The 10,609-nt window shown below is 43.2% G+C and overlaps 2 non-coding genes across 2 annotated transcripts; both read left to right on the top strand.

The window, feature by feature from the left end:
* Positions 1-4,492: 4,492 nt before the first annotated feature.
* trnaf-gaa lies at positions 4,493-4,565 on the top strand. The gene has a single exon. It is a non-coding gene; the product is annotated as a tRNA-Phe (tRNA).
* Positions 4,566-4,994: 429 nt separating this feature from the next.
* trnaf-gaa lies at positions 4,995-5,067 on the top strand. The gene has a single exon. It is a non-coding gene; the product is annotated as a tRNA-Phe (tRNA).
* Positions 5,068-10,609: the final 5,542 nt, after the last annotated feature.

Raw genomic sequence — 10,609 nt, 5'->3', positions numbered from 1 at the left:
CGTTCCATCCTTCCCTCACTCGTGAACAGGACCCCTAGATACTTAAACTCCTCCACTTGAGGCAGGCACTCTCCACCAACCTGAAGTGGGAAAGCCACCCTTTTCCGACTGAGGACCATGGCCTTGGATTTGGAGGTACTGATTTTCATCCCCACCGCTTCACACTCGGCTGCAAACCGTCCAAGTGTATGCTGAAGGTCCTGGCTTGAAGGGGCCAACACGACAACATCATCCGCAAAGAGCAGAGACGAAATCGTGTGGTCCCCAAACCTGACAGCCTCCGGCCCCTGGCTGCACCTAGAAATTCTGTCCATAAAAATTACGAACAGAACCGGTGACAAAGGGCAGCCCTGCCGGAGTCCAACATGCACAGGGAACAAGTCTGACTTACTGCCGGCAATGCGGACCAAGCTCCTGCTTCGGTCGTACAGGGACCTGACAGCCCTTAGCAAAGGACCCAGGACCCCATGTTCCCGAAGCACTCTCCACAGGATGCCCGAGGGACACAGTCGAATGCCTTCTCCAAATCCACAAAAAACATGTGGACTGGTTGGGCAAACTCCCATGAACCCTCCATCATCCTGTAGAGGGTATAGAGCTGGTCCAGTGTTCCACGGCCTGGACGAAAACCAGACTGTTCCTCCTGAATCCGCGGTTCTACTATTGGCCGTATTCTCCTCTCCAGAAGCCTGGCATAGACTTTCCCGGGGTGGCTGAGAAGTGTGATCCCCCTATAGTTGGAACACACCCTCCGGTCCCCCTTCTTAAAAAGAGGGACCACCACCCCGGTCTGCCATCCCAGAGGCACTGTCCCCGACTGCCACGCGATGTTGCACAGGCGTGTCAGCCAAGACAGCCCCACAACATCCAGAGACTTGAGGTACTCAGGGCGGATCTCATCCATCACCGGTGCCTTGCCACCAAGGAGTTTCTTAACCACCTTGGTGACTTCAGCCCGGGTGATGGACGAGTCCACCTCTGAGCCCTCATCCTCTGCTTCCTCAATGGAAGACTTGAGGAGATCCTCGAAGTACTCCTTCCACCGCCCGACGACATCCCCAGTTGAGGTCAACAGCTGCCCACCTCTACTGTAAACAGCGTTGGTAGGGCACTGTTTCCCTCTCCTGAGGCGCCGGATGGTTTGCCAGAATCTCTTCGAGGCCAGCCGATAGTCCTTCTCCATGGCCTCACCGAAATCCTCCCAGGCCCAAGTTTTTGCCTCCACAACCACCTGGGCTGCCGTCCGCTTGGCCTGTCGGTACCCGTCAGCTGCCTCAGGAGTCCCACAAGCCAACCAGGCCTGATAGGACTGCTTCTTCAGCTTGACAGCATCCCTTACTTCCGGTGTCCATCACCGGGTTCGGGGATTGCCGCCTCGACAGGCACCGGAGACATTACGGCCACAGCTCCGAGCGGCCGCTTCGAAATGAAATTACAGATGGCCCAAATAGGTTTCTATAGCGGCTATGACCAAAGAGGCTGAGGATGTGGTAGATCTAGACGACAACCACGGACCCAAGGCAGAGGACGAGGTTATGCTAACCGCTCCAACTCTGGCAATGCCTGAACATTGGGTTTGCGATTGTCCTGAAAATGACACGAGAGAAGATGGCCAAAGGATCAGAGACAATTTTAATTCCAGTGGATTTACAGTGAATGTAGGAACGAGAACCACCAAGAGGAGGGGTATTGACAGTCAGAGGGGGCAGGACAGGATGCATCTACCAGTGAGATTAATCCATTACCTGACCCTGCATATATTAATGTTATGCAGACACTTAATGTACAAGCATTTAGAGAACACGTAGAGTACCAAGTTAAACCCACAATGTTACTTAGAATTAATGGTAAACTGATAGAATTTTTGGTTGATTCTGCAGCGGAATATTCTGTCCTTAGAGCCCAGGAATGGGACTTCTGAAATTAATTGGTAGAACTTTAATTACCGTAGAGGCTAGTGGAGAACAGACCACTGAGTGATTTACTACCCCTTTGTCGGTTGTAGACGACGAGGGTCAGCTTTACCCAAAACATTAATTTCTGTTTTCCAATTGTTGTCCAGTTAATTTGTAAGCCAGGGATTTAATGACACAGCTAGGGATCACGTTAGAATGTTCACACAAAGGCATGCGAATTAAAAGTACTGCCTTACAAGCAGTTCAAAACAGTGTGCAGACTGTGGATTATTGTTATTCATGGGATTTAGAAAGAACAGGGCCTAGAGCTGTTTCACATGAGTTGGTAAATAAGGTGATGAATAGAGTAGAAACGGGTTTGGCCCAGTTTATGGATATGGGTGAATTGCATTGTTTGGCAAAGGTTTCAGAAAGCTGGGATGTTGGTTTTGAGAGTGGTTTGAAGATGGTAAAAGTGTTTTTTTTACGGGTGAATATGTATACTGGTGTTTAGAATGTTTTTGTGCATGGTCTGTGCGAAATGTGAGAGAGGTTTCTCGCTTTTTTAAAGTGGAGGGATCGGACCCCCATGTCTCCCTCGCTAAACCTGTGTTTAATATGTGGCAAAACTTGGGTCCTTGGGTGAGGAGGTGCAATAAAGCAGTGGACTGGTTCCCTTGTCACATGGTGGGAGTGTACTTTTCCATAGCAGCTCAAGCCTGTAAAGAAAGATTTGCGTGCACCGTTTTGGCTAAACAGGGAAGTACATCTTATGCCATATGACGACTGGGTCCGCCAGGTCTATGCAGCCAAGATGGCTGCTACAGATCTTAGCTCAGCAGAAGTTCCACTCTCCCTGTGGTCAAAGCATACATATGATGCTGGGCTAATAAAAAATGCACAGCCTCTTGTAGTTACAACTAGAGGACCCCATAGACCATGCTAGGCTCAATACCCACTGAAAGCAGAGGCTATTGAATGGATAGCTCCCGAGTTTAAAGCATTGTTAGAGAAAGGTATAGTTGTTCCATGTCTAAACAGCCCCTGTCACACTCCTATTTTCCCAGTAAAGAAAGCCAAAGTTGTTGGAAAACCTGGGGTTTGGCGATTTGTACAAGATCTTAAAAATGTTAATGAAGCAGTATAAGCATGTGCATTGTACGTGATCCATATACAATCATGACCCAAGTCCCGGGCAATAGTCATTTGTTCTCTGTGGTCGACCTAGCTAATGCATTTTTTTTTGTATTCCTGTTCACAAGGATTCACAATATTGGTTTGCATTTAAATTCTCCGGCCAATTATATACATGGACAAGATTGCCTCAAGGTTATTGCCATGTTTGCATTTAATGTGTGACAAATACACTGTGCTGTTGTTAATGTACTTGGCCTCGCAAGGTCAAGTTACAGTTTGTCCAGAAGGAAGTAATTTTTCTGGACCACAAACTAACACCTGAGGGTAAAAGTCTCAGCGCAGACAGAATAGAAGTCATTATTGGCATCCCAAAACCTATCACTAAAACTCAACTTCTGTCCTTTCTGGGCATGACAGGGTTCTGTAGACAATAGGAGAGAGAGATAAAATTTGACGGTTTTCAGCAAATTATTTATTGCTTTGACCTTTGAAAAGCGGAATATGTGTGAGAATATGAAAATGATTTTATGATTTACAGCAGTTGTTTTTCCGGGGGCTACACGTCCGGTTATAGAGGGAGGGTTAGAGCAGGTGATTCTGTGGGATGCGAGGGGTAGGTCAAAAGGATTATGATTTATTTTTATTTATATGGTTGTTCAATTATGTCCAGGTGATTCTGTTGTATGAGAGGGGGGTTAAAAAAGGGTTATGAGTAAAAGATTGTATGAACGGTCTGTGGGGGGTGGTAATATTTGTGCAGTTGTTGTTCAGGGTCTTCCTTCTCTGGGAGGAGAGGGTGTAGGGTTTCTTGAGATGCAAGGGGGGTTGAGCAGGTGTTACCGTTGGTTCATTCTCTGAGAGTTACCAATAAAAAAGAATTAGACTTCTCCTGGTTTGCAGTTGAAATAATTTTTTACTCTGTATAAGAATCAAGATGACATCTGTGCTTAATGATACACCAGTGACAACACTGACTTGTGCAATAGGCCGCAGAACAGAGGAACGAAAAAAAGATACGTTCCAGAAATATATACGATGCACCAAATAAGCATTTTCTTATTGTGTATAGAACTCAAATACCTTAGTTTAAGCAGATGATGGATAGCCATGACATGGCGGATGGAAAAATGGTCGGCTTTGCGATTGATTATCTGGCTTCTAAAGTGAAGTTGTACATTTTAGCCATGGGAGCTGAATATACAAATGTGGCGTGAACTTCAACAGTGGTCCCATTGTATGTCACACATGCATAAATCTCAAGGTGTTGTGAGAGTATCCTGTGTCCGATGTAGTGATCAGGGGTAGTTCCTGAGCTTGCAAATAAATAATAATTTGGGGACACTGTCTTCCCAGGGTGGAGCATTCAGGGATATCTTTAATAGCCATGTTCTGATGCTTTCCAAACAGAGAAAAGAGGATGTATGTTTTCTGTGAAATGTCAAAAAATTCCCTGTAGACCTGCCGAAATAGCTCAGTTGGGAGAGCGTTAGACTGAAGATCTAAAGGTCCCTGGTTCGATCCCGGGTTTCGGCAGCAAGTGCTTTTGATGTAGTTGCAACCTACTCGCAGAATGATGAATCAAGTGGTTGCAAAAATGGACGATAGGCTTTAGGGATGGGCCTTGAAAAAGTGAAGCTTGTGTGAAAATTGTAAAGGCTAACTTCTGATTCTTCCAAAATGTACGAATTGGCTTGTTACTGCCCTCACAAATGTGAAATAGCGGAAAGCTGTCACAGCCGAAACAGCTCAGATTGTAAAGGCTGACTTCTGATTCTTCCAAAATGTACGAATTAGCTTGTTACTGCACTCACAAATGTGAAACAGCCAAAACAGCTCATATTGGAGAGCGTTAAATTCCGTTTCCAGCTGTCGCGTAATTAATAGCCATGTTCTGATGCTTTCCAAACAGAGAAAAGAGGATGTATGTTTTCTGTGTAATGTCAAAAAATTCCCTGTAGACCTGCCGAAATAGCTCAGTTGGGAGAGCGTTAGACTGAAGATCTAAAGGTCCCTGGTTCGATCCCGGGTTTCGGCAGCATGTGCTTTTGATGTAGTAGCAACCTACTCGCAGAATGATGAATCAAGTGGTTGCAAAAATGGACGATAGGCTTTAGGGATGGGCCTTGAAAAAGTGAAGCTTGTGTGAAAATTGTAAAGGCTAACTTCTGATTCTTCCAAAATGTACGAATTGGCTTGTTACTGCACTCACAAATGTGTAATAGTGGAAAGCTGTCACAGCCGAAACAGCTCAGATTGTAAAGGCTAACTTCTGATTCTTCCAAAATGTACGAATTAGCTTGTTACTGCACTCACAAATGTGAAACAGCCAAAACAGCTCATATTGGAGAGCGTAAGATTCCGTTTCCAGCTGTCGCGTAATTAAACAGATGTTACATCAGCCAGTGTACTGCCTGTAAATAAGGCAAAAGGATTGTCACAAATACTTAAATCCCAAGGGAGTGTGAGAGCATCCTGTGTCATGTGTAGTGATACATTTTCTTCCTATGGTGTCCATTACAGCTGTTGGTTAGGGCAGGGTCTGGATATAGCTCCTCCCCAGAGGAGTGTTACAACCTCTTTGGTCAGTAATCCTTGTTACTTTGAAAAGGTTATGTATTTGAAAGGTTCTGAATATGTCAGCTAGAACAAACGATGCATTCTGCCCGAAATTGCCAGGGTATACAGATTCAGACGTTGAAAGGCTCATTCATAGACTACCAGAGAATTTAGAGCGCAAAATCAAAACTAGTGATAATAACTTAAAGTAATTTACGTTCCAATCAATTCACTATTACAGATCTATTCTACTAAGAAAGAACCCATACATGCAGATTCTGAAGGCGGTAGCACCTTAGAACACAGTACATTTAAACCTTTGCTCGGAGTATACGAATGGTATAATATGTTTAAAATGTGTTTAGCATAGTCAATAGAGACCCAGACTTTGCTAAGGTGTTTGAAGTAAACGTAAAAGTGTTGAGAGCTATAAGAGTGGCATCTGAAAGTCAGGATACGAAAGTTAGGATCTCAATATATGGGTGTATGATTTACAAAACTACTAATGCTTTGGTTATAGTTGGTTGTCCCGTTTATGGTGACGTAGCAAACTAAGTGAATTATTTTATAGAGATATTTATCTTCCTCGTGGACGACTGGACTGTTATTTACCACATGCTTTACAATATTCATAACGTTTTTAGGCAAAGAGAGAATTTAAAACTCTGGGGCCATTTGAATAACAGATTAGTTAATTTAAAACGTTGGGATATTTCAAATGAAAAGCTTGACACCTGCGCACATTTTAGAGTGGCCTTTTATTGTGGCCAGCCTAAGGCACACCTGTGCAATAATCATGCTGTCAAATCAGCATTTTGATATGCCACACCTGTGAGGTGGATGGATTATCTCGGCAAAGGAGAAGTGCTCACTAACACAGATTCAGACAGATTTGTGAACAATATTTGGGAGAAATAGGCCTTTTGTGCAGAGAGGGGGTGTGGATACTCTGCCTATGAGTACTGTCCTTCATGCTTATCTTGTTTGGACATGGCATTTAAGGAACGTGTGTTGGCACCAAGCAGCCGGCATCCCATGGATGAACCCCATCAGGTCTGAAGCGGTCTTTACAGTTCCACATTTTTTTAATTGTCAAGTTCTGCCCTCCCCTATTTGCCTTCATTGCACATTTAGAATTGCCATTTTGCACTGAATTTGCCTTTATTGCACATTTATACATTCCAATTAACATAAACCTTACTTAATACTTGTACATTTCCTGCTCTCTTCTATTTGCACTTCTGGTTAGATGCTAACTGCATTTCATTGTACTGTACTTGTACTATTCAATGACAATGAAGTTGAATCTAATTTAATCAATGGAAAATAATTAATCCAGTTCTTATTTGGTGTCTGTTCATAACATGCCATGTTCATGTTTGAATTTAATCATTCATTTAATCATTTCAACTTACATGAGCAATGAAGATTAACTGTCTTGTTCAAGGACAATATGACTGATGTTTAACCTTAAAAGCTCAGGGATTTGATCTAGCAACCCTTAAATTATCAAATATCTTGCAGTGAACAAGTCAATTGCCTTCAACATGAATCCTCTCTCAGTTTTTCTGGGTAAAACCCATTGGAGAACAGGCCAGAGGGAAGGGACGCAATAGGTATGCAATTAATATTTTCCCTGTGTCTTCTTTCAGTTTACTTGAATGCTGCCAGCTGTGGGCATGTTCTGTACATATTGTACCACTTAATCAGGGACAAGAAGGGAGAAAACCACAGAGCATAAAGACCACGCTGTTTCTGTGATGCTAGTTGTTGGCACAGGCTCTTTGTTGTCCAAAGGGTGATGGTGTAGCTGGGGGTCTTCAAGAGGAGAAAGAACATCACAAAGGAAGAAAATAATCTATTTTGATGCATCGTTTAATACTTCTCATGCACTGTAACTCACATAAAAGGTACAAAGTATACAGTATATTTAATATAATTACACTAACATCAGGGTGTTTTGAAGGAGGGCAGAGGATGGACAAAATGACGGAAACACAATATATCGATCTAAAGGACCTAATACATGATAAAGGTGCACCCTATTGTGCAAACACTGTTTCCTCATGATGTTCCAATATTCTGGGGTGTTAATGCCCACACACTGCTAAATGAATTCAAGAGTAGTTTTAAGAACACCATGATGACATCAAACACATTTGAAACCCATGGCCTCCCCAAACACCTGATCATTTCAACTTTATGAAAAGTTCTGGAGCACAGGTTGAAAAGTAGACTCAAAGAACAGGAGGCTTTTCCTGAAGAATGATGCAACTACACACTGTAAAAGAAAATGATATCGGTCTTGAGTCCAAAGTTCAATAAAGGTTTTTGAATTTTTACATGTGCATGGGATAATCGAAATATGGGCGTGTAGTATGACCGCACTCCGAGTAATCAAAGAATCTAGGTAGAGTGAAGGGAAAAATTATTTGATTCCCTGCTGATTTTGTATGTTTGCCACCTGACAAAGAAATTATCAGTCTATAATTTTTATGATATGTTTATTTGAACAGTGAGAGACAGAATGACAACAACAAAATCCAGAACGCATGTCAAAAAATGTATATATTGATTTGCATTTCAATGAGTGAAATAAGTATTCGACCCCTCTGCAAAACATGACTTAGTACTTGGTGGCAAAACCCTTGTTGGCAGTCATAAAGGTCAGATGTTTCTTGTAGTTGGCCACCAGGTTTGCACACATCTCAGGAGGGATTTTGTCCCACTCCTCTTTGCAGATCTTCTCCAAGTCATTATGGTTTCGAGGCTGACGTTTGGCAACTCAAACCTTCAGCTCCCTCCACAGATTTTCTATGCGATTAAAGTCTGGAGACTGTCTAGGCCACTCCAGGACCTTAATATGCTTCTTCTTGAGCCACTCCTTTGTTGCCTTGGCCGTGTGTTTTTGTCATTGTCATGCTGGAATACCCATCCACGACCCATTTTCAATGCCCTGACTGAGGGAAGGAGGTTCTCACCCAAGATTTGTCAGTACATGGCCCCATCCATCATCCTTTTGATGCGGTGAAGTTGTCCTGTCCCCTTAGCAGAAAAACACCCTCAAAGCACAATGTTTCCACCTTCATGTTTGATGGTGGGGATGGTGTTCTTGGGGTCATAGGCAGCTTTCCTCCTCCTCCAAACATGGCGAGTTGAGTTGATGCCAAATAACTCAATTTTGGTCTCATCTGACCACAACACTTTCATCCAGTTCTCCTCGGAATCATTCAGATGTTCATTGGCAAACATCAGACGAGCCTGTACATGTGCTTTCTTGAGCAGGGGGAACTTGTGGGCGCTGCAGGATTTCAGTACTTCACGGTGTAGTTTGTTACCAATTTTTTTCTTGGTGACTATGGTCCCAGCTGCCTTGCGATCATTGACCAGATTATCCCATGTCATTTTGGGCAGATTCCTCACCATTCTCATGATCATTGCAACCCCATGAGGTGAGATCTTGCATGGAACCCCAGACTGAGGGAGAGTGACAGTTCCTTTGTTTCGTCCATTTGGGAATAATCGCACCAACTGTTGTCACATTCTCACCAAGCTGCTTGGCGATGGTTTTGTAGCCCATTCTAGCCTTGTGTAGGTCTACAATTTTGTCCCTGACATCCTTGGACAGCTCTTTGGTCTTGGCCATCGTGGTGAGTTTGGAATCGGATTGAGTGATTGCTTCTGTGGACAGGTGTCTTTTAAACAGGTAACAGGCTGAGTTTAGGAGCTGTCCCTTTAAGATTGTGCTCCTAATTTCCGCTCATTACCTGATGCATTCTTACTTTTAAAAGGACTGAGTCCCCTTGTTTAGATAAATAGATGAGTGTGGGAGAGGGCATCTGGTATATGTCTTAGGGGCCATTCTTGATTGTTCACAGTAGATTATAGGGTAAATCATATACCTATCTGTAGGTTGTCCAGATTAAGTCCACCTCAAGGGTTGAGAAAGTTAACCAGATGGGGGAGGACAACATGTGACTTGTTTGAAACCTAGGACCTATGTGATAGAACAGAGGGAGTCTGTTTTATTGACATAGGACAGATGGGCAACAACTTACCACACCCCTTTTTCTATGCAATATATACGGATTGTGCATGTATTGAGTTAGAGACTCCTCGGACGATTATGTTTGTAAGCGGTTGACGCGTCTCTCTTATTTGCAAATAATTCATAAACTGTTAATTGTGCCGAAAGTATTTAGTCTCTGTACTTCCTTCTTAAAGAGTTCTGATCAATAAAATTGCCTTCACACTGTATAAAAGACACCTGGGAGCCAGAAATCTTTCTGATTGAGAGAGGTCAAATACGTATAATTTTTGTTGTTGTTATTCTGTCTCTCACTGTTCAAATTAACCTACCATTAAAATTATACACTCACCAAAAGGATTATTAGGAACACCATACTAATACTGTGTTTGACCCCCTTTCGCCTTCAGAACTGCCTTAATTCTACGTGACATTGATTCAACAAGGTGCTGAAAGCATTCTTTAGAAATGTTGGCCCATATTGATAGGATAGCATCTTGCAGTTGATGGAGATTTGTGGGATGCACAACCAGGGCACGAAGCTCCCGTTCCACCACATCCCAAAGATGCTCTATTTGGTTGAGATCTGGTGACTGTGGGGGCCATTTCAGTACAGTGAACTCATTGTCATGTTCAAGAAACCAATTTGAAATGATACAAGCTTTGTGACATGGTGCATTATCCTGCTGGAAGTAGCCATCAGAGAATGGGTACATGGTGGTCATAAAGGGATGGACATGGTCAGAAACAATGCTCAGGTAGGTCGTGGCATTTAAAAAGTTCCCAATTGGCACTAAGGGGCCCCATAGTGTGCCAAGAAAACATCCCCCACACCATTACAACACCACCACCAGCCTGCACAGTAGTAACAAGGCATGATGGATCCATGTTCCCATTCTGTTTATGCCAAATTCTGGCAACATTCTTCCAATCTTCAACTGTCCAATTTTGGTGAGCTCGTGCAAATTGTAGCCTCTTTTTCCTATTTGTAGTG

This window comes from Esox lucius, chromosome 17 (genome assembly GCF_011004845.1).
Source record: "Esox lucius isolate fEsoLuc1 chromosome 17, fEsoLuc1.pri, whole genome shotgun sequence".
In the NCBI taxonomy this organism is placed as follows: Eukaryota; Metazoa; Chordata; class Actinopteri; order Esociformes; family Esocidae; genus Esox; species Esox lucius.
The sequence above is the reverse complement of the archived record's forward strand: the minus strand, read 5'-3'. Positions and strand labels throughout refer to the sequence as shown.